Source organism: Mustela erminea, chromosome 5 (assembly GCF_009829155.1).
Source record: "Mustela erminea isolate mMusErm1 chromosome 5, mMusErm1.Pri, whole genome shotgun sequence".
NCBI classification, from domain to species: domain Eukaryota; kingdom Metazoa; phylum Chordata; class Mammalia; order Carnivora; family Mustelidae; genus Mustela; species Mustela erminea.
Window position 1 is genome coordinate 42,413,958 of NC_045618.1, and position 24,870 is coordinate 42,438,827.

Genomic DNA, 24,870 nt, shown 5'->3' on the forward strand with positions numbered 1-24,870 from the left:
AACCTGGACTTGGAACAGAACCGGACGTGCCAAAATGCCTGAGGACATTTCACCGAAACGCGGTTGGCCTGATGGGAAGCTGGCATGACGAGAAATAACAGGAGTCTTCCTATTTGAGGTTTCGAGCTTTGTGTTGCAAATTCAATGGTCCAGATTGAGATCTGATGAGTCAAGTTCAGATAACCATCCAAACCTTTTAGATGGGGACTGAAACCAAATCTGTGTTCTCAAACCATTCTAAATGTGTTGATCGCTGGTTCTGGTTTGTCGTACAACCCAATCCAAGAGCATACACTCATTTCTCCAATAGTAGATGCATAATTTGCTCAGCAGTGGAAAATCTAAGTGTAGCATCAAAGGTCAAAAGTTGCGAGAAACTTGACACCTTCGAGACTGTGCCAAACCTCAAGCTTCCAATAACAAAGGCTCTCAGTCAAACCTTCAGAGGAAAATAGAGGCCATCTAACCCGAAGTCCAGCAAAACAGGTATGAACTATGCTGTCCCTTAAAAATGACTGAACTCTTTGCAAGAGCGTTAAGGACAACCACCACCTAAGTAGTTCATTCTGCCCCCAGAAGACTAAAGCCCACACGTGGGTCATGAAATAGCAACCCACAGTCCTGGCCTGTGAGGTATGGAGATATTACTGAAATTCAGGATCCAGAAAATGAAACCAAAGTTCTCATCCTTATCTCCTAAACTCCCTAAATTGTGACATGCTAAATAAGTAATTATTATTATCTGAGTACAAAATTTAAACTGTTGGCTGCACATCAGAGCTATTAACTCAATGTACATTTATTGGGTATTTACTGTGTGCTAGGGGATGTGTTGGTATTTAGAATTCAATGTGGAACTCCCCCCTTTCTCCTCCCACTGCCTTTCTCTTTTCAAATATTTAGTGACCATCCACCAGGTGCTAAAAACTATGTTGGGGCCTGGAGCGGGAGATTTTCTGTCCTTGAGTCCCTGATGTCCCAGCTGGGAGTGACAGATGCACCCAGCAATTACATGGTGGGAAAAGTTTTTATAATAGTGCGTACATAGTCCAAAGGGATATCCTTAACAATCACGCTCTAGCTTGATTTTCTAGCAGGAAAGACTTTTGGGCTCTTCCTGAGGATGTCGACAATAAAACTAGATCCCAAAGACACCATGGACAATGCTTATCTTTTTTGGAATTGAAAATGCATGAGGGAATCACATGCATAACCCAGTTGATAAAGAGGTCAACCATCCATAGCAGAGGTAGCTTAATGTCAATCACATGTCTCAGAAAAATGTGCTTACCTCTTAATTTTTGAAAATCAACTCCCACTAGAGGACCTGGATCTGTCTGTAGATTCAAGCGTTTACATTGGTGAGGCCACATTTCTGTTTAAAAGCACCTTCATAAATGTTTGCTCATTGGGCTCTCAGAGTCACTGCCCCCGGGGTCGTTGGTGGCTTGTCACAGTGTGACATGGCTAGTATGTGTGGCACTGAGACGAGGATTCTCTTTACACTGTACTCATGGTCAAGCAAAGGCAGCTACTTTTTACTGTTAAGCGTGAAAAATATTTTTTTGAAATTCCAAGGAATGAAGGGTCTCCCTAAACCGCCTTTCTCTTTATGTAACTTGACATCAAGTATCCTGGTGTGTTAGACTCCCCTCTATTTCAGTGGCCCTGCAGAAGACCACACCACTCAGATAGCAGGAGACAAAAGGATCTAAAGGAATTCTAGGTCACTGGGCTCTCCTCAGTAGGTATACTAAGCTGCCCTGGAAATAGGTCCTTAGTTTTAGGACAGAAAGAAATCAATTCATGGAGGTGGTCAACCTCAAGCTCAAATTATTTTCACTCTAGATTTTATCATAGCTCTGCTTGACAAATATGCCAACCTCCATTAACGTGGAACGCAGTCAGTTCAGAGGGGACAGAAACTGGGCACTTCAGGAATGTTTTCTATATACAGATCTTTAACTTCCTTTAGAATTTTTCTTTTTTTTTCTTCCTTTAGAATTTTTCTAAGCCTGTGGACTCTTCATTATTCAAAGACAGACCTTGATTTTTACCCCTCCTCCCAAGGTTACCGCCTGTGGGTCTTGGCATCCCTCTTCTCTGCGAAGGTCAGGACAAGAAGGAGGAGGGAAAAGTGCAGAGAAACTCGAAACTGTCTATCTGTTAAAATTCTTAGCTGGGATGTATATATGAGCAAAAAAAAAAAAAAAAGTGGCAAGAGAAAGTAAAACTAATACATGCACAAGGGCAAGAAAGCCTTTTATCTAATAGGGAGAGAGCCTTGCTTGAGAGTACCAGGCAGGACTTAGACCCACAGTCCTATAGATCAAGACACCGATGGAAGGCCCTGCAGAAAAATGTGGACAATCATAGGACAGACACCACTGGAGTTGGCAAACTGCATCCTCTCCCACCAAAGAACACATTCCCTGTGGTGAATGGGAAGAAATGGGGAGTGGGAGAGGTGATTTGGGCTAAGGAAAGAAACAAAAAAGAGGCACTTGTATGAGTTTTCATGTTATTTCAGTGAAGTCATAATAGGACAGTTTCTCTTCCCAAAGCTTACCCAGAACAGCTATTTAAAGGGGGAGGGGGGAAGGGAGCAGGAACTGTACAAGCTTCTACTAGATTCTGAGGTCGGAGCCTTAATTAGAGTCACGATTGTATTGTACGTCTATTTGTGTAACTGTTCAATTAGGAGTGTAATAGCTGGGACAGAGATCTTAATGAGCTTTTAGTGTCGTGATGCTTTAAGACTGCCTTTTTTTGGGTTATTGTTATTATTAAGCTTTCATATGGGCTTTTTCCTCTCTGAAGTCCAATTATATAGCTCTCCCTTCAGACAGGTTGAAATGCAAGGCTAAGTTTTTGTATGTTGAGTGCTAGGCATTAAAGATGCCCTGTTTCTCCCTCATCCTCTTCATGGTTAGTATGTAAACAGTTGCTTCGATCTGGTCAATACAACCTCCGGGAATACTGACACTGGAGGGCAAATTTTTCACAGTGGGGGGGGGGGGGAAGCTGAGATTCGGAAAGATGTAACAACTTACCAAAATGGCACAAATGTTGAGTGACAGAACAGGGGTCTGGCACCCAGGTGTCCTGATGCTCCAGGAAGAAAACAATCAGGACACCTGTACACGTCAGAGTTGGACGAACATTATGACATCGGCAAGCCACCCAACTGGATCATTCATTACAAAAAGGAAATGCATTCCCAAAGACTTTGCTCTCTTGGTCTTCACTCTATAAGTACTTTGCTCCATTTTTCTCTGCCCTTCGCTGCTTTAACTTGGTGCCATTAAAGAGGATACTACATGTTCTGTTATATAAAGGGGATGACAGTCCAACGCACCCTGATTTTAGCACACCTGGTCTGTGAAACCTGTATTCACGAAGCCTCCTCAGTGGAAAATGGTGTTCCTTTCTGTCTTGTTGCTTTAGAAAAAGATTCTCTTCCTGTTTCCTCATATGTAAAATGGGCATAATAATGGCAGCTACTTTTCAGGATTATTGGGGAGACTCGATAAAATACTACAGTTAAGCTCTTTAGCAAACTATTTAGAAGACAGTCAGTCTCAGTCTGAGCTAGCTGCTTTTGCTCCCATTCTCTCTCATTGTCACAAAAGGATGGCCAGAAGATTCTCTAGCCAAGCAGTCAGAATCAATTCCGTATAAATGGAGAAGACTGGGTGGCAGGCTGGGGTGGTGTATGCGCTTATATTTTGAGATGATTAAAAAGAAAGAGAAAATTAATGCCAGAGCTTGTGAAAATGGCTGTTGCGACAAAACAATTATTCTATTATAAATTAATAATGCGATTCATTTATGATGTGTTATTGAGTGCTTGAAAAATGAACTGCCCTCAAATATTCTCTTCAAAATCCATTTACTGCCCAAGATAAATTTAAGGGTAGTGTCACATTTTGAAAAATGTTATTTTATTGGCCATAATTTTTCATGATTCCGATGGGGACCCAGTGACAGCCCAACACAGCAAACGTCCTTCATGTTGCCATCCTTTCTTTTTCTTTAAAGCTGAATTGTCCTGGGACCACTTGAAATGTGATTTATTTGTCCCTGGGCCAGCAGAAGGTGAAAATGGATGTTTGGCTAGTTGAAGAGAAATGGAAATGAGACCCCGCAGACTGACTTATTCAGTGGAAAGAGGTAAGTAACTTAGGCACATGATATCACTCCACATTCTGACTACGTGGAGTTCTAGATGATTCATGTCCCTTAGAGGCACACATGGACTTACATCTGGTCTACCAGGAAGGCAGAAGGCAAGAACACAATCAAGAAATGAGCATGTTTGAGCATCTCAGTGCTAGGCCTTGTGCCATATGATTTATATGCCCTGACTCATATCATAATGACAACAGTCTAGTGAAGCTTAGGTTCCATGAGATAAGAAAGTATGTTCAAAGTCACAGAGCACCAAGTACCACCTGCTAGCACCAGGTCTGTGCTGAGTTTGGGCTAAACCGAAGGGACCACGGTGTTGCAGAGACTTTGTTTTATCTTATCTCCTCTTCTGGGGAACAGCGTCGGGCATCCATGTTTACAGGAAGTTGAGGTGGTGATGAGAAAGTAAGAGTCCAGAGAAACTCCAGATAAAAATGAATGAAGATATGTTGAAGTCCTGGTTCTCCTGGTGCGTGGTCCAAGGTTCTTTCTAGCACACTCCCGTTCTCAGGGATGAGGTAGGAGGATGCCAGACAACTCTGACAGACTATGCCTTGGGCTGGCTGTTGGAGAGACTGGGTTCCAGCTCAGTTGGTCTGTAAATCCGACTCTCTGCAACCTGGCCCTTCACTTCTTCCCACCTCCACTTCCTCATCTATCAAATGAGGAAGTTGGACTACAAGTTCTCCGAGGTCCATTTCAGCTTGAACATTCCATTATTCTATTATCTTTGTGCTCTGATAAGTAGATGCGTGTAGCCCTGGGCTTATTAATATTAACTGGGACAAACAAGTGAAATTACTTTATGAAAATCGAGCTGTGGTTGCTGCTTGGAGCCAAATCTGCCTTATGAGACTCACTCGAAGCACTGGTAATGGGATTGCTGATGGCTCCTTGGCCAGAGCCCATGAACGCCCTGCAGTTTCACTTTCCAGTTGGTGCCAAGGGTGAGTGTCCTCCACAGACACATGAAATTGAGGCACAACACAGTTTAAGTGAAAGGAATAAATCAAATCAGTCACGTTTAGCCTGACTCATCTTTCCTCCATCTCCCTCCCATGCTTGTTCAGTGCGACTCAGCTCAAAGGTCATTCTTTCCTAGAAATGGCCCCTCAAAGGCTCAGCCCACAGTGATGGGTTAGTTCTCTGAAAACTCAGAAGAGTTCCTGCTCTCTGAGTTCTGATCACTCATAGTCTGGGGCTCAGGCATGTCTCTATGTTTCAGTATCTGAGATCTGTAATGAAGATCCTCTGTGCCAGGAGCAATGTTTTATACTTTCGGGAGGATAAAGGATGGAAGGGCACAGGCTACCTACTTGACTTATAGTGCCCTATTATATGCCAAGTTAATTTAATGCTCTCCTTCAAGAACAACTACCCTTAAGTATTTTAATGCATATCCTGGAGGAATTTTGCTAAGGCTACAGCGAAGTTGATCTCCCAAATGCTCCCAATACGTCGTCTTCTGAGAGAGATTTCTTTTCACCATTTAATTGCAGGGAAAAAAGCTACCCTGTTTTGGCCATCATTTTGTTTTTAAGTCTTGTGATTTAACAGCGTCTCCCTTTTGTTCTGGCTTTGGGGATGCCCCGGTCAAATATAAACAAATTGACACAATGTTTCTCATTCCATTTGGTTTGTGTAGTATATTTTTCATTTGGTCAAGGTAGCTTTCACTTTTATTTATGCTTCCTCTGATCCTGGCTCTCTAGTCCTATTTATATCCTGCCATTGTATACCAGAAGTTTCCTTTTAATTTGCCCCCAATATTTCTTAAAATGAGGTAAAAATATGAGTATGGGCATAAATCAAACCCATTATTTCTTTGAATCTGAAATGCCTAGCATCGTGCCTGAAGTTCGGCAGCTCCTCAATAAATGCGTACTGCTTGCTTTAGAGGGAAACACGTTTTACCTTAAAAAGAAGCCGTTTCTGAGAGTCAGAGTTGCTTCAAGACCAGCTGTGTGGTTCCTGTCACTAGGGGTTCTGTGAATAAACTGAATAAGCACTTTGGCCAACTCAACCTCAGTTTCTTTAACTATAAAATAAGAATAATAATACCTCCCTTTGAGGTGGTTGTGAATAGTATATGAGCGGGTGCAGGGCAAGCGGGGGAGCTCTCAGTGCACTCAGCCAGCAGTTGGAAAAAAAAAAAAGTAGCCATTCTTATTGAAGAGGATTTATGCATTGAAAGCTATCTTGTTAGTTTAAGATTAACTTCCAAACCTGACTGTCCTGTCGGGTGAGTGAGCTCTAAGTCATCAGAGGAATCAGAGACCCAGGAGCCAACCACCCATCCTGCTTGTGTGGCTATTGTGAGGGCGAATTGTGAGGGCGACTTACATGGCTGGTGCGGGCTGGACGAGGTCACTGTTCGCCTTCCTTTCAACCCCACGGTGGGTGATACTTGGGTGTCAAATCCATTTAGTCTGAGGTAGCATAAGGGTGTTGGGGGGAGAGGAAGATTGGAATGTCCTTTTATTAGAAGTTCTCTGTTCTTTCATGTATACATTTCATTTGGGACCTTACCAGTTGGCTATTATAGCATTTCCCAGGGGAAAACACCCTGGGAGGGGAGACTTGAGAAAATGTCAGAAAGTGCTTCATGCCTTGCTATCTATCTGTAAGTAAAGAGCTGCTTCCGCTACGGCTTGCCAAAAACAGGTTGGCAACCTGATTATTTCCACCAAGGCACAGACAGCACACTTCAAACAACGAAGCTGTCTAGAACGCATGCCAAATGTGATGGACATTCGAGTTTCATTACTGTCAACCTCACACCGAGTCGCTCCATTATGCACCCGCATTATTTTACAGTCTTTTGATGGTGGTGTCCTTCAGAAAATGTGCCACATGGAGGAAAAAACAACCACATCAGCTCTCTACATTTTGGGTGGAATGACCCTAAAATTGCAGGTCCCCAATGCAACCATGGTAACCGTCTTCCACTGACCTTTTTCTAATGAATTGACAGGCACCTGAATGGGACAGAATTAAGAGGTGGGAAATTCTCCAGAGATACAGATTTTATTATTTTAAAGATGGAGTTTTCTTTTTCATGAAAATCCCGGAAGGGGCCTTTTATAATAGAGATTGGGGCAGTACGTGTCTCCCCAGATGGTCCACAACGTAGGTGGTCCAGGTGCCCCTGCGTCTACGTGGAGACGAAATGGCAGCCTCTGTAATTAAGGACAGGTTTCCATACTCCTGGGTCAGTCAGTACTTTGGTTGGACACAAGACTGGCAATCTCTTGTTGGTAGAGCTTCTTGAACTGTGAGTGGGCGGGGCTGGTGGCAAGCAGTGGCCAGTCACATAATAAATGCTAAAAATATTTCAGCTTCAAGCTGCCTCAGCTGGTCCCAGGTTAGGGAATTCCCAAAGCTCTTATGTGGGAGATGCTCCAGGCTTTTGTGGGGCAGGGGGAGACACATTAGAAGGCAAGCAGGCAACTATAGTTCTCTCTCTCCTCCCTGGAACACCGTAAAATGGGCAACAATTGAATAAGTACTGCTGGTCCCAAGGAGAATGCTGGTCCCAACCCCCATGTTATCCTCCTCTGGTCCCTCTGGTTTTTTGTGGACTGCCTTTCCTCCTCCCTCCACACTCCTCACGCTTCATCCCAGAGAGAGGAGGCAACTCAGCGAGGATACGGTGTACAACTCTGAATCTACAGCAGTGTCAAGAAAAAGGGACTTATGTCATCCAGTTTCTGCTGGTACCTGTGTAAAGGAGTCTGATTTTAACCCATGGTGGGTATGGAGAAACAGTGAGGAATTGTGAGAAAGGAAATTTCTTTTTTTTCTTGTGGGGTTTGTTTCTTGTGGGGTTGTCTATCTTCTTCAGTTGTCTGCTTGTCTTCCCTCATTTGGGGCAAAAAGCTCATCATGGTCGATTAGGCCAAAGAAAAGATCTCCTGAAGTGGTCTTTGCAACAGTGTCATTGGAATTCAATTGGACATCTGGCCAGGACTCCTTATTACTCATAATTTCACTGGCGAGGTGATGAGCTAGGCTGGGGGCACGGTCATCAGCAGCATAACCAGGTGCTACTTATTGAGATATTTATTGCATTACTGTTGTGTGCCAAGCAGCATGCTAAGCACTCTGAGGATATATAAAGGTGAATTAAATGTAAATCCTGTGCTCCAATTAATTATCCTAAATGAGAAGAGATTAGATACTTATCTAGATAACGAGAGGGTGAGAAGTGCATCCCAGAGCCAGAGGCAGAGATTTGGGGGGGATTTTAGGAAGGGCGCTAATGTCTTTTTCATATGGGTAGCTCCCAGAATGCACAAAAGAGGCCACTTCTATGCTGCTCCTCGGTGGATAAAAAGAACCTGGACCTGAGGAAGTGGTGGTACTGGGACAAGTGGCAGCAATAATGGGGCAGAGAGGTGGTTAGCCGGCAAATGTCTGTGTTGCTGACTCAGCTAGAGACACCTTGCTTTTGTATGGCGCACCTAGCTTATGACCACGTGTGTGCGATGCTCACTTTTGCACAGAAACCTGCTTGATGTCAGAAAAGCCCAAGACCTCGCCAGTGGCTAGAGTTTTCCACCTCCCCAGTGAGCATTCTGGTTCGCGTTGGTTACAGATTCCGTAGGCTAGCTGAATCCTTACCATCACTAGTCACAGATCAGTCACTTGTAGAGTTGATTAACCATCGGATGACATTGGAATATGCCTGCCTCTGGTCCTAGTGGGAGACAAGTCCTAATCATATTGTTCTTCTCCAAAAAAATCAATGCCACCTTCTGCAGGGAACTTTTTAAACCATGTTTTATTTCTTTTGTCTACTCTACCAGTCCTATCATGAAGACACACCAGAGCTGACTGGTTTGCCAGATTTAAGCTGGGAAGTTTCGGATGGATTCTCTTTCCTCCAAAGTGAAAACTTCTGGAAATAGCACATCAGAACAAGCATGGGGAATGGTGATAATAATGGACTTCCAGGCACGACAGCTCAGGTCTAGGAAAAGAGATGGGCTAGAGATCTAGGCAACAGAAGTTTTGTACATTTTCCCAAATTACACTCCTGCTGCAGATCAAAGTTTTGTTTTTTTTCTTCCCCAAAACCACACCAAAGCACACATTTGGAGGCCAAACTCTTCAAGGGCACTTAAGAAGTATTTGGTAACTTTTTTGTTAAATTTAGAGTTCAGCTTACAAGCCCAAGGTGTACTAAATAATGACCACCATTGAACCACTGCCCTAGCAAACAAAGCATTGCTTATGGGGACTATAGCTACATAAGGTTTGAAGTATTTTATGAGCACCATTTATTTCAAGAGGTCATGGCCAGCCATATTACCCAAAATGCCACTCATCAAATAAGTATCACCCAGTCAGATTTTGACTCATCCAATTCTTTTCTACCTTGTTAAAACCATTCAGCCTAGGAAAGTTGATGAAGGGAATGTTATGCCTACATCCTACAGGCTGGCTGGCTTTTCCACAAAAAGAGGAACGCTTTCCCCTTTCACAGAAGGGGAAAGCTCTCTCTTTTCCAGTCTCACCAGGTTCAAAGTCTCTTATGTAGTCAGTTTCTATAAACCACAAGCATATGTAATTAAAAACTTTAAGGATGCAATGCAGAAAAATGGGCATGTAAATGCAATGTGGTATCCTGGGTTGGATCCTGAAATGGAAAAGGGACATTAATGTAAAAAACTGATGAAATCCAAGTCAAGTCTGAACTTCACTTACTAGTAATGTGCCAATGTTAATTTCTGAACTTTGGCAAATGAATCATAGTTATGTAAGAGATTAACATTAGGGGAAAACGGGTGAAGTACATCTGGGAAATCTGTATCATCTTTGCAACTTTTTGTAAATGCAAAATTCTTCCAAAGTAAACACTTTATTAAAAAACTTTATGGAGGAACTTCTGTTTTGGCAGTGCTCTAAGGAAATCTTCCCATTAAGAGTGTGACATAGTAGAGAGAACCCTAGTTTAGGAGGAGCTCGATGTCTGAGGCCCAGAGTAGAATCACCCCAATATCTAGTGATTGAAGATTTGTGGTTCATTCACAGGCAGAGGGACTCTTGCTGCCCCAAATGCTAGCATTACTGCTTGCTGGACTGTCATTCCAATCAGTTAGTTTTCTCCTACTGCATTATTCTGTGGCTCCCCCACACCTAGACCATCAAATTCAACTCCTTAGCACGGCACACAGGTCTTTAACCTTAACCTCCAACACTCTCTCCTATTTGCTCTTTCACAAGCACACATACTGTTTAATGTTATATGCCTTTCACCTGCTCTTGTCCTCTCTGAATACCTTTTTATATCTTTCTCACCAGGGTAATCCCTACTCATCTTTTCTTTGTTTTCTATTTTTCCCAATCCTTTATTTATGGCCTTACATCTTTCTCCACTTTTCCTTCTTCTCAGTTTTCAGGTTTCACGTGTCAAGTTCTTAAAGATTCTTCCCTGACCTTTCCCCTCTCTCAACCTCAGTTGGTTCCTCTCCCCAGTCCATGATCAAATTGTTCATCCCATATTCTGTCTCCCTAACATCCTCTGCACCAGACAGTGGTCTTTTATAGGTAAAGGGTATGTGTGTGTGTGTGTGTGTGTGTATTTTCCAATATCTTAATCATTTAACCAAGTATTCAGCACAAAGTAGGTTATAGGAATAAGTGAATCAATGAATAAAATGGCCAGCCACTTAGATCTATTCCAGAAGTATGCATGTATTTCTAAGGCCAGGAGAATTTGGTATTGAACATAAATGTTATTTCTACCAGAGTGATTTCCAAATACACTGATATGACTAGCAGTGAGCTCACACATTTCAGTAGTACTAACAATATGTACAGAGCATTTTGTAGAATGACATAATGAGAATGACAACATTTTATGACTAAGTACCAGATAATGAAAGAAAATTAATTAATGCACTGCTAAGATAAATGACTGTAAGAACCTGGGGGGAAAAACAAACCCACCATAGCTATTATGTTTCCAAGTTGGTTCTGGAATATAAAGTAGCTTCTACTAAGCAACTCTCACATCCAAATAGCTGTATTAGCTCTATTAAATTGGGATACAACTAGAGATACCCAGCTGCTATTTTAAACAACCCCCAAATAATACATTCTGGAGCAGAAAGCAAATTTTGTAGATAACTGCCAGGTGTAAAATACTAGGGAATTGATCTTTGCATAATAATTCATGAAAGAAGGGGCAAAGATAGAATGCAAAGCAGTCTGTCTCTCCTTCTACGCATATTTGTCTACTAGCGTTATGGGGACTCCACCTAAAACAAATAAACTAGTTTTCAATGTCAATATTAATTTTACCAAGCCAAGACATCAGGTCCTGAAGTAGTAGGGGAACGGGGGAGGAGGGTAGAAAAACCTAAACCAACTACCCTACCTTTAGTAAGTGCTCAAGAAAATTGGTAAAAATCTCATTTTATGAGTTCACATCTCATAAAAATTATGTATTTGAGCATTATAGTTTATGGGTTTTGTGTAGGGGGGTGGATAGCTTATTCTAAAATTCTGCTTATTTGTAGACAGAAGCTTTATCTACCAGGGCATAGTTGATGAAATTACAAACTTTTTATCTCATTCATTGTTCTTTCAAAACTATATATTAAGCACCTACTGTGTACTAAGCATCATTCTGATGCTGAAAATACTGTAGTGAACAGAATAAACTTCCCAGCACTACAGCCTCCCATTTTAGTTTAGACATCAGCAAGCTGCTTTCACAAAGGGTCAGGAAAGTAAATATTTTTTACTTTACACCCAGACTGTCTTCAGCAGTAGTCAACCTTGCCATTGTAGCAAAAATGCAGCCATAGACAATATGTAAAGAAATGAATGTGGCTCTATTCCAATAAAGCTATTGATATAAACAGGCAGGGGGACTGATTGGGCCTTGTAGGCCATAGTTTACCAACTTCTGTTCCAGTCCATGAAATTTCTTATAAATCACTGGCATGAAACAGTAATGGTATAGAATTTATGGAATGACTTACAGAAGTATAGATACTTAGTGTTGAAAAGGATAGTCACTTAATCTTAACCTCACTTTCCCCTCATGTGGCAGTGTCAAGATTGAGAATGTGGCCTTTAGGGTCAGCCTTCCAGGGTTCAAATCTTTGCCTTTTCCACTTATCAAAGGTGATTTGGGACAAGCTACTTAATCTCTCTCCACTTCATTTTTGTCATTGATAAAAGGAAAATAATGATATCTATACCTCAGGTGGCTCTTAAGATAACCCAGATAAATATGTATTCATGGCATGTGAATCACAGGAAACCCACAACAAATTCTAGTTTTCATGACAACAATGACAATAATAACAGTAACAACAAAAACAGAAGTCTCAGAGAGGGGGCATGACTGGCATGTGAGTACCAGAGTCCTCATGGGAACCAGGTACTGTGCCTCCCAAGTCAAAGTCCTGTCTAAACTGCAGGATCCATGAGTAATAAAAACTAGACAACTGAGCAAGACTTTGCTCAATTCTCCAAGAAACCTTAGAGCTGCCCTCTGATACATGGAGAGGGATTTGGGGAAAACAGAACGACTCCCAACCTTTGGATAGAACGGTATGTACTGTTGTCCCATCTAATGTTCAATAGTGAGGCTATCAGTGGACAGTACCCTTAAGAAGAATATGGTCATCAAGAGAATGAATTCTGCAGTAGAGACTGCCTAAGGTGGATGAAAGAATCCAATTCTTCCATGCACAAATGAAGCCAGGCCTTTAGTATATTCACTATAAACTAAAATGCCTGGATGAGGTTAAACGCTTTGGCTTCTTCTACCTGGTGGTGTGCTCCAGGAGACCACCCAATGAGCCTTTTGAAATATTATTTTTCATGGTAATTATTTTCAACCTTTTGCTTGTTTCACTTAAGGATCGAGTTCTCCAAAAACTCTTTTGAAGACCACAGTTGTTCGGTGTATTTAATGAAAGTTATCCTCAGGGAAAGAGAAAAGCCAGAGCTGTGAGAGCCAAGAGTTTTAGATCTTCATATGCCACACCCTTCTGAAGGCCCACATATTTCTGCTATTTCAAGCAAATCAATCCACAGCAGCATAAAGGTTCTCTCAGGGAACTTTAAACTAATTAATTGTGAGTGTGACATCTAGAATACAGAAAATTAGTTTCCTGAGGTTGGTCCTCCCCACAAAAGTGCTTTTTTTCTGAGGTTAGGTGTTTTCTGGGATCTGTCATTGTGAGTTGTGACAGGAAGTGGGAGGGCTAAAAGACCACCACACGGTTAGAGTCAGTAGAACTATCCTTCTGACAAATGGTTTAGTTACTAGAGACATCTGGGTCACACTGGCCTTGAATTCGATTTTGAGGTCTTTTTTCCCAAGCCAAAGACAACGGTCTCTTTGGAAGTCATATACATCACTGCAATGGTGCCCACACACACCATACCCACATCTACTTTTAAAACATTTGTTATCAAGATCAAGGCAATGTGAGAGGGTCACATGACTCAGTCAACCTGTAACACAATGTCTTGCATTTGTTGAGATGTTTGTTGAGTTCTTTTCTGAAATGAATTGGAAGAGAGCAACTCTATCTAGTACTTTTTTTTTTAAATTTTTTTTTAAAAGATTTTATTTCTTTTACAGAGAGAGACATAGCGAGAGAGGGGAACACAAGCAGGGGGAGTGAGAGAGGGAGAACCAGGCTTCCTGCCAAGCAGGGAGCCCGATTCGGGGCTTGATCCCAGGACCATGGGATCATGACCTGAGCCGATGGCAGACACTTAACAACTGAGCCACCCAGGCACCCCTCCATCTAGTACTCTTGATTCCGATATTAATTTGTTTAATATACAAATGGGGCATCATCTATATCTAGGAATTAGCAGGTATATGATGCCATGAAAACATGGTTATTTCGTCAAGTATGAGTGCAAGAGACAGATATCCAGTTACAATTCAACATGCTAAGAACTATTACAGAGGTATATATATCTTAGGATTATGTCAAAGACCTTTTAGAAGATATGCCATCAGAATCCAGGGGTGAGAAGTGGTTCATCAAGGCAACTAGATGGAAAAGAATGAGCATGTACAAACACAAATAGAAATAGAAATAAAACTCCTTGGGACCTACTATAGTCTTAATAAAACTGAAAGCTGTGTTTCCTTCACCTGCTTCAGTGTGTCCTCTCTTATCCTTATAGATCCCAGTCTTCCCAGGGCCTACCATAGGGCCAGATATTTTGTAAGAATACTATAATAATGTTGAATAAATGAATGAATGAGTGTTCTTCCACCTGTTTTTGGCAAGGATTTCTCCCTAGGAGATAGCAAGTTCTCTGGGAATAGGAACTGAGACTATTTTATGTGATTCCAGGATATTCTAGGATCTAGTTGATTTAGTTGGTGATTTAAAAAACAATCAAGGTTTAGACCAAGATTACAAGCCAATTCAATCAACAAAGAACAGTTTTTTGAGCAAGTGGTTCTGTGACAACTGCGAGTCTACATGCAAAAGAATTAAGCTGGATCTTTGCTTTGTGGCGCATACAAAAATTAACTCAAAATGAATCACAGACCTAATTGTAAAAGATAAAACTTTAAAACCTTTAGAAGAAAACATAAGAATAAATCTTTGTGACTTTGGATAAGGGATTGGTTTCTTAGATTTGACCCCAAAAGCATAAGTGACAAAGAACATAGATAAAGTGAATTTCTACAAAATTAAAAATATTTGTGTTTTCAGGGACATAATCAAGAAAGTGAAAAGACAATCCACAGAAATGGGAGAAATTCTGACAAGTCATAGATCAGATAAGGGATTTGTAACCAGCATACATAAAGAACTCTTACAACTCTACCCAACTAAAAAATGGGTAAAAGATTGAAACAGACATTTCTCCAATGAAGATATACAAAAGGCTAATAAACACATAAAGATACTCAACATCATTAGTGATTATGTAAATCAAAACCACAATAAGTTACCATCTCACATCCACTAGGATTGACTAAAATCAAAATCACAGATAATAAGAAGTGCCAGAGGAGATTTAAAGAAGTTGAAACCCTAATACACTGGTGGCAAGATTGTAATGTGGTATGGCCACTTCAGAAAATAATCTGGCAGTTCCTGAAAATGTTAGACTTATAGTTACCATATAAACCAGCAATTCCACTTCTAGGTATATACCCAGAGAACTGAAAAAAAAAAAAAAGGTGTCCATACAAAAACTTGTATGTGGACATTATTTATAGTAGTAACATCATTTATAATAGTAAAAGACTGAAACCACCTAAATGCCCATCAACAGATGATTGGCTAAACAAAAGGTGGCATACCCATACAACGGAATATTATTGGGCAATTAAAAGTACTCACTCATGTAACAGCATGAATGGACCTCAAAAACAAGATTAGTGAAAGAATTGAGTTACAAAAGAGCATGTTTTATATGATTCCATTTATATGAAACATCTAGAAGAGGCAAATCCATAGAGACAGAAAGTAGATTAGTAGTTACTAGGAGCTTGAGAGTGGGGAGTGAGGGGAGTGACTGCTACTGGATATGGGGTTTCTTTTTGGAAAGATGGAAATACTCTGAAATTAGATGGTGATGATAACTGCACACCCTGGGTATATACCATTTAATTGTAAATTTTAAAAGGGTGATTTTTAGGGGTGCCTGGGTGGCTCAGTCAGTTAAACGTCTGCCTCTGGCTCAGGTTATGATCTCAGGGTCCTGGGATCAAGCCCCACATTGGGCTCTCTGTTCAGCAGGGAGCCTGCTTTCCCCCTCTCTCTCTACCTGCCTTGCTGCCTACTTGTGATCTCTCTCTCTCTCCCTGTCAAATACATAAAATCTTTATAAAAAAAGGGGGGGGATGTATCTTATGGTCTATGAATTATATCTCAATAGAGCCACTATTTTAAAAACATCATGCTAGATATTGTCCCCTCATTATTACTATCTTTGTTACCATCACAGTGGCAAATGCTACAAAGCGGTTGCTTCATGCCAGCTGAAAACTTTACAAAATAACTGCTGATTGGATTTCTCTTTTGAAACTTTAGCCTATGGGGGGCTTTGTTTTAGAGCAGCCTCTGTCTTCTATCTCTTTGACTTTGGCCCAGGATAGAATTCAGTAAACACTTTTTGACTACTAGCAAAACGCTGCTGTCTTTTCTTGATTCATGAAATAACCAAGTATTTTTAGCGAAAACACCAAAGTGCACCCTAAAAATCATGAATCCATTCCAAGGTCTAAAAATTTCATGACCACCTCCAGATCACACTCACTTGTGCTCATTCCTTGAGGCGCAGCTACACTAAACAATTAAACAAGAAAAACCCAGCAGTCACAACCAGTTAACAGGGAGAGCTCACTCTGATGCTACGGAATTACATCTGAATGTACCCATGATTTCCTCTCTTTGCAGATAATGGTAAAATTGCCTAAATCACACACCAGCAGAGCTCTAATGAGACCTGATTTGGGTTCATTTCTATTCAAGGCAAACTAAACGTGTAAAATGCCCTACTTCTAACAGCTCACCGTAGTACACAGACCTTAACAATGGATTCCACTGAAGTAAGTTTGGGCTGCTGAGGAATCAAGTGTGGAGGCTAAATTAATACTATTTTCTGATGTTGGGGCGCCAGGGTGGCTCAGAGGGTTAAGCATCTGCCTTCGGCTCAGGTCATGATCTCAGAGTCCTGGGATCGAGCCTCGCATCAGGTTCTCTGCTCAGCGGGGAGCCTGCTTCCCCCTCTCTCTCTGCCTGCCTCTCTGCCTACTTGTGATCTCTCTCTCTATCAAATTAAAAAAAAATAATCTAAAAAAATAAAGTTTAAGGGGCGCCTGGGTGGCTCAGTGGGTTAAAGCCTCTGCCTTCAGCCCAGGTCATGATCCCAGAGTCCTGGGATCGAGCCCCACATCGGGCTCTCTGCTCAGTGCAGAGCCTGCTACTCTCTCTCTCTCTGCCTGCCTCTCTGCCTACTTGTGTTCTCTGTCAAATAAATAAGTAAAATCTAAAAAAAAAAAAAAAAAAAAAAAAGAAAAATAAAGTTTAAAAATGAAAAAAAAAATACTATTTTCCTATGTTAAGGAGGATGGAGTGACTTTCTCCTCACCAGCCCTCAGTCTCTCGGGACGCAACCAGAGCTGCGTGTTTGGCATTGCTTTGTTGGTGGCTGGTATATCTCACAAGGGAGGAAGAAAACTGGAGCCCAGAAACTAAAGATGTATTGAGATAGCCTTGCTCCTTTGTGGGTCCACCTGCTTGTCCCACAGGGACTGGGTCTGGGTCATTTTCAGAGGCCAGTCCTGGTCCCTGAAAGGCTCTGCTTAGAAGAAAGCTCTCTTCTACAAGTACTCTGTTGAGCCACATGGCTAAATCCCAACTTCCTGTCAGTGCTCAGACCTCTCTCTGAAAACCCAGGCCCCACAGAAGCAGTAGCCATCAGAAGCAACATTACTATGGTGACCTACTGGACTTCTTTTTCCAGATGAAGTAGCTTGTGCCCAGAGGTAAGCAAGGTCCCAAGTAACTATAGCAGATTGGTTAAAAGAATTTTCATTACGCAGCCCTCCCTCTAATTATCCAGATCTGGTGCCTTGTCTTATCATCTTTAGTCTTTGTTTTCTTCATCTGAGCTCCTTAGATTCCAGAACTTTGCTGCGTATCTATCTGTCTGCTCTTTCAGTCCCAACCCAACCACCCCCCTGTCAGCCTGAGCAGGTTTCAGAACAGGACTCACAGATCTCCTCTGACCTTCTAGTTCCAGGTGTCATGCTTTTTGAGAACCAGCTGCCGCTGGTCCTCTTGGCTATCCAGTCCCTCTACTGCCCATGTTCCTGTGTGACAAGGCCAGGCTGTTTCCATGTGTTAGAAGCACAGGCTTCCTCTCCCCTGAGCAGCTGCCAAGAACAGTCACCTGGGCTTTGCAGTATACTGATCAAGAACAAGGGTCGCGGGGCCCATAGGCTGAATCCTGACTTGGCTGGATGTCAGCCAGGTAGTCTCAGGGAAGTTATTTGTTTTTGTTTTTTTAAGCTTTTCAGAGCCTTGATTTGTTTATTGGTAACATAAAAAGAATTAAAGGACTTAACTTACGGGACCACCGGGTGAGGGTATGTGAGATGATGTATATAAAAAACCCTTAGAATGGAGCCTGGTGCACAGAGAATGCTCAGGAATATTAGCCATTGGTGTTATTTGGAAAAGCAAAAGCAAACAACTCTCGAAAGTCAATAACACACCAAAGACCTAATTAGATGCAACCTGATCATCTTATAAAACGCACTATTTATATAATTTGAAGCTTTTTCCCAAGAAGGGCATTCAGAGTGTCTGATCAATTATTTAGAGTACAGAAACAAATGGCGAGGACCCACTTTAAAACAACACGAAGTCACATCAGTGGACAGCAGACATAAGAAGAGATCAGTAAAATCTATCTCTGACAGGCTGATAGAATTGGGGTTTAAGGTCAGGCTCTGGAAATTCCTCCTAGACTAAGAGGAAATGCTTTGAGATGTTATTTGGCAGAAACAAATAATTTCCTTTTTCAACGCTTGTAAAATAAGACACAAACATAAACCTTCCACCTCTCTGTGTCATTTTAGAATACTATTTCCTTTAAAAACAAATATACACCAGCGTGATTGTGGTATTATCATGTGGGCTGCTATAAGAAGGTGATTTATGAAATCTGTGACTGCATTTCCTCTTAGCGTGCTTGAAGAAAGAATCTGCACCATCACCCACGGGTCCCCTAAGAGGGCCTGCACACGTAATTTCTTTTCGATAAAAGTGGAAGAAGCAGATTTGCCTCTCTGTGAGATCAAAATGCTTTCTTTTGACCAATTACATCTTATTTTACTCTTTGGTTTCCAGGAATATTTAAGGCTCAATTAGGAGCAACCCTGCAGGTCCATGGGCCTGTGTATTTCTATTCTCTTGCCCCACCCTTTCCCTGGAACTGGTTTGACATTCTTCCCTTCATTCTAACTTTTCCTTGCTCATAATCCAAACAACAATCTCTCTGAAGCTAGAGATGTTTCCATTTTTGTAGGTTAAAACCCAAATTTCAACAGCTTCATTTGATTCAACCTATTTTTACCTATTTTTTAGTTTGTGGATATGTTGTAGGCCAGCTCAAAGCCTCTGTAAAAGGTATAAATTAAAATCGATTAAAATAAAATAATAATGGTCTAATTTCTTCAGACATTAAAATGATGAAACGAAGATTAAATTTCTTATATTTCTGCTTTGAGTAAATACAAAAAACTCTTGAGAATTGTTTGAATAACTTGAGAGTGACTTGAGAAATACAAAAATCTCTGCCAATGGTGTTATCTCCCCACCCCCCTCTTAATTACAGGATTCCTTTCCTTAAATGAAACCAAGGCAGTTAAAAATAAACAAATTTTGCCCTTCACTTGTTCATTCAACACCTCAGCCACCATCTTCCACCTCCAATTTAACCCCGAGGCCTTTGCCTTGGCCGCCCTAAGGGCTCCTCAAAGCACCTTTCAAAAAGCACTGATCTAGGGGCACCTGGGTGGCTCAGTGGGTTAAAGCCTCTGCCTTTGGCTCAGGTCATGATCCCAGGGTCCTCGGATCGAGCCCAGCATCGGGCTCTCTGCTCAGCAGACAGCCTGCTTCCTCCTCTCTCTCTGCCTGCCTCTCCGTGTACTTGTGATCTCTGCCTGTCAAATAAATAAATAAAATCTTAAAACAAACAAACAAAACAAAACAAAAAAAGCACTGATCTAAAGGAACAAACATTAATGAGGAGAAAGGTGGGGACAATGGCCAGCACTCTCCTTTCCAGCAATGAGTTTTACTGATGCTTAATTTCATCACGACCTCAGGACCCTTGATCTATCTTTATTACTGTCTGCCAGGCCTCTGTTTTTATGGCCCCACTTGCTTGACTTCCCCCTGAGACCTTGAGCTCCGTGGCCTCCTCCACTGTAGCCTTTCTGGGCACAGCCACCAGGGTTGCCACTACTGGAGAGAGGTCTCACCAGGAGAAGGGCCTAGGCGGACACATGCTAGGGAGCCCCATTCCTGGCTAGTAATCGTTCCAGACAGGTGCTCTCAACATATCCCACTTTCCTGAAGTCCCCTAGCCCACCCACTGGGTGAAACAACCATGTTAACATTCAGTAGAATTCAACACCTTTGCTGAAAAAACTGGGACTCCGCTTGAACAATAGCCTGGCTGTTTGAGCTGAGGCTCAAAGCACACTGCAAAATGCAAAATGGCCACTTTGCCACCTCATCCCAATTTTTAATAAACACCTAGGCTTCCTTTCACCACCAAAATAAAAAAAATTGGGGGGGGGGTGGCAAGTGAAAGAGAAAGTGTTAGAAAACAGGGTGACTCTGAGGCTGAATAATGATGGCACGAAAAAGTGTCCTTGAGGCATAGGGACCACTCAAGAAGGAAATAACCCCTCCAACCAGGGGGCCATTCAGCACAGGGAGGTAACATTTGAAGCTCTTTGCAAAATGCTTCCCTGCTTCTGCCTTCCCTTGTTCACCACAGAATTGATGAAAAGGAAAGATGATAAATATGTTTATAAAAAGAGAACCAATTCAATAATTCATCACCTTGCCGGCGTACAATATAACTACTACAAAAGAAATTTGTTTTCCTACCCACTGACCATGAATGGGCACCTGAGACGTAAATACAGCTCAGAGCATTGTCCTCGTGGGCACGTGTTCCAGAACTGTCCCCAGCACGCTATCCAGGCCAGTACCCAGGTGGCGCTTCCTCTTCAATTAGCCCTGCTGTTCCTGTATCTACCACCTTTTCTGCCTCCCCATACAAAGCACGCTGGCGATCACCCAAAGTTTTGCTTTGCAGCAACTATGAAAACTCACTAGGCATGGAATTATGGTATTTCTTGGCTCAAAATGGTGCTTTTCAACTGGGGGAGCGATTATGCACCAAGGGTACATCTGGCAATGTCAGGTGACATTTTTGATTGATTGACACATCTGGGGGTGCTAGTGGCTACTGGCATCCAGTAAGTGAGGTCCAGGGGTGCTGCTGAATTCCTACGATGCCTACGATAACCCTCGCAACAAAGAACCGTCCTGCGCAAGATGTCAATAGCACTGAAGTTGAGAAGCCTGGCCTAAAAGGAACATAGTAATGAAAATCTGTTAGGCCAACCTCTCCTTTCGCAAAGATATTGAAGCCTAGGGGGAGGGAAATTTAGAATAGGAGAATTCAGTCACTAGGAGCGGAGGCCGTGCATGGTGTCCAGGTTAGCTGGTTCTATACCTCTTCCCTGTGGCATGTTTATTCTAGAAGGAATTGCTCAAAAAATGGCACTTACCTTTAGAAAAAAAGGATACACACCTAAATGGAATCTGTGATCATCTCTGATTGCGCTGATTTTTCTCTTTTGTTCTGGTATGCCCAGGCTGGATTTATGTGGTTTGTTAGTTTTGTTTTGCTTTCATGATAAACATTTACCGATTTTATAAGCAGAAAACAGTGTATCGTCTTCACTTCTAAAGACTATATGAAATACAGTGAAATTCAGCTTGGCTGGTTAATATTCATTGCTAGCAAGAGCACGGCAAGATCAGCTTTATGAGGTGGTAGGGCAGGAATGGGTAAGTGGTACAAATGGGGATGCTTCTGGAAAACAAACTGATAACATAAATTCAGAGTCTTAAAGATGTTCACTCAGAATTTCAAAGATTTGCATACCAGAATGTGAAGTGAAGCTTTATATATAATAACAAAACCTTGAAAATAATCTAAACATCTAATAGTTATTAGGGTAATAAATTCTAACTTGGCTTAGTAAATTATATAAAAAGGTATTAATTGAACCTCATATATATTCAAATGATGGAATGCTATGCAGCTGCTAAAGGTCATGTTTTTTTATTATTTTAGGGTTAGTGTTCCCATTAAATTAAAGTCTATGAGTTCAAGGATCTTGCCTTTTTGATTCCTTCTGCATTTCTGTGTTTCTGGGTCGTATACTGGAATTACTGGTGAGTGAATGAAATGAATGAATTAACATGGTTACCGATGACTGACATTTTCATGATCAGTATCTTTTTACTTTTCCTCTATTTTTCGAAGATTCTCCAATGAGTCTGTGTTGCTTTTATAGACAGAAAAGTATACGTAGATTATTTTGCTGTTGCAAAATATAAAAGAGCACCTTAGAACCCACGTAAAGAAGGGTTTGAAAGATGCAGAAGGCAAGGGCATACAAAAGGGCATTCGGTGCCTGGGAAGCCCGTTCCATGACGCAACTGAGGGACACAATGATACAGCTACCATGGATTCAAAATACGGGAATTATAATAACCCACTGGCCCGGCCGCAGTGCTTTGTTATAACTGGTTTACTCTTTCAGCATTCTTCCCTCCCTTGAGCTTTTCTCCCACTGGTAACACCAAGAGCTGAAACAACAGAGCAGCCACAAATCAACAGACTCATGTGGTCAGAGGCTCCAGTGGCCACAAGATCAGAGGCATTGTGGCAGTGGAGGCTGGGGGCGCTTTTCAACTGGATGTGCGTCTGCAGCTGACAAATGGAATAAAAGAACTATGCTGTGGTGCTCAAAATAGAACAGAAAAATGTATCCCAAAGAGAGAGAGAGAAAGAGAGAGAGAGAGAGGGAGAGAGAGAAGAAGAAGAAAATGACACAGACATGAGAGGCTGGCTTCTGGAGCAACCTAAAAAGACCAGTGTTAACCCAGACCCATGAATATAATTCTCACAGCCTTTGTAAAACTTTTTTTTTTCCCCATTTTCACAAATGCCTCTTTGGGACTGCAACCCTGAAAAATGTCATCTGCCCTTTTCCTGGAATGGTTAGATCCTTATGTCACCTAGGAAGGGGAAAAAAAAAGTGTGATGATTTTATATATTTGACTACTTGTGGTCATCCTGATACAGTAACCCAAGAAAATAAACAAATCTAAATATAAATTCACCTGTGTGTATGGAGAGAGAGTTGAAGGGTCACAGAAGAAAAGGAGAGAGGACTACAGAAAGAGAGGCAGGGAGTGTGTGCACAGCTGATGGGAAGGAGTGGACCTATCGCTGTCTTGGGCAGAATGAACAATTGCTGGAATAGTCTGTACTTTAAGGACTCTGACGAGGACTACTTGCCCAGACCCATTCTTTCTTCCCTTCTTTATCTCCCTGAATTTTGAGAAGCAGCATATTCCTTTGACAAGAGAAAAATCCTTTCATTCTCTAATGAGAAATACAGCTCACAATGAAAATGGCCCCCCAAAGGGCATGTGAGTCATAGCTCTCTCATCTTCCTTGAGCATGGGTTTTAGGAACATAGGAGAAGGGTGAAACAAAGTCAATGAAGGATAATAGGCCATCGAAATGAATGTGGCTCTCTTACAGCCTGGTCCTAAAAAGCAGTCTTTTCCTTTGATTCCATGCGAAGAGCACATGTGATTGTGGTAGAAGAAAGATGGTGGTAAGTTCTTTGGCACTCTCTCCAGTCAGAAGTCGGGTTGAAATCTTCTCTCCTAGAATCTAGGCCAACCTAGATATGTTTTTACCAACAGAGTAGAGCAGAAATGAAGCTATACCTGTTTGGGGTTCATCCTTTGAGAAGACTGGTAGCTTCCTCCACCTTTTCTGGAGCCCTGAACTGACTCTAACTACTGTGTGGTAGGGCCAGGTAGAGATGACTTAAGAACGCAGGAGGGGAGGGGGTGTGGCTGAGCTCCAGATGTCCAGCTGTCCCTGCCAAGCTACTGAACACGCAAGTAAAGGCATTTAAGACCCTTGAGACTAGCCTGGCTACTGCTGAATACTAATAAGTGACTTCAACTGATGTCATGTGGGAAAGCAGAATAGCGCAGCCTAGATTTGCCTGGATTCTTCACCCATTAAAAAATGTGAGATAGAATAAAATGGCTCTATTTTTAAGCTCCCAAGTTTTGGGGTAGCATGTTATACAGTAATAGATAGTCTGGCCTAGACAAGAGGTTTATAATGACTGTCCATTTTCAATATTAGCTTTGCCTCAGAAATTTTCCCGTCTATCTATCTCCTATCTAACTATCGGTCGAGTGATCTGAAAAAAGATAAAATATATTCTGTGCTCTTAAGGGAATGGAATGCAATGCAATTGGTAACTATCCTGGCTCAAATTTCAGCATTGCCCCTTGGCTAGTAGATGACTCAGGCAATTACTGTGTTCTTTGAACCTCAACTTCCTCATCTGTAAAACGGGGATGACACCACCTATTTGATGGGGTTGTTGTGACTGTCACATGAGAAAGCAGATGCAAAGCACAGAGCACAGGGCCTGGCTCACCAGCAGGGGCTTCCATGGTCCTTGATTCCCCACACCATCTAACTCAGCTTCGCCTCCTGTTTCCAAATCTCAGCTAGTTACTCTGCCACCTCATTTCCTGGACACTCTTGATTTTTCCAGGCAAATGACTGCCTCATGATTTATCTTGTTTAGATCTCAACCCTACTCACTGTTAGAACTTCACCAAATAGAGGGCATCTTTAGAAGAATCCTACCTGGTATGCAGAAGGTCCTTAAAGGGAAAAGCAGACAAGACCTTGTTACATCTGGAGACAGCATTTCCCCAACTAAATCAGACAGCATGAGTTGACAGAAGGCAGAGAATCAAAACACTCATAACATAGACATTAAAAAAAAACAAAAAACAA

The 24,870-nt window shown here is 41.8% G+C and overlaps 1 protein-coding gene and 1 long non-coding RNA gene across 2 annotated transcripts in view; one reads left to right on the plus strand and one right to left on the minus strand.

Moving 5' to 3' along the window:
• The window catches only part of RORA (RAR related orphan receptor A), a 706,076-nt gene that overhangs the window by 348,244 nt on the left and 332,962 nt on the right, over window positions 1-24,870 (minus strand). The window lies entirely within an intron of this gene.
• Window positions 2,596-9,267, plus strand: LOC116589820. Its single transcript, XR_004285413.1, has 3 exons — window positions 2,596-2,639; window positions 4,042-4,173; window positions 9,000-9,267. It is a non-coding gene; the product is annotated as an uncharacterized LOC116589820 (long non-coding RNA).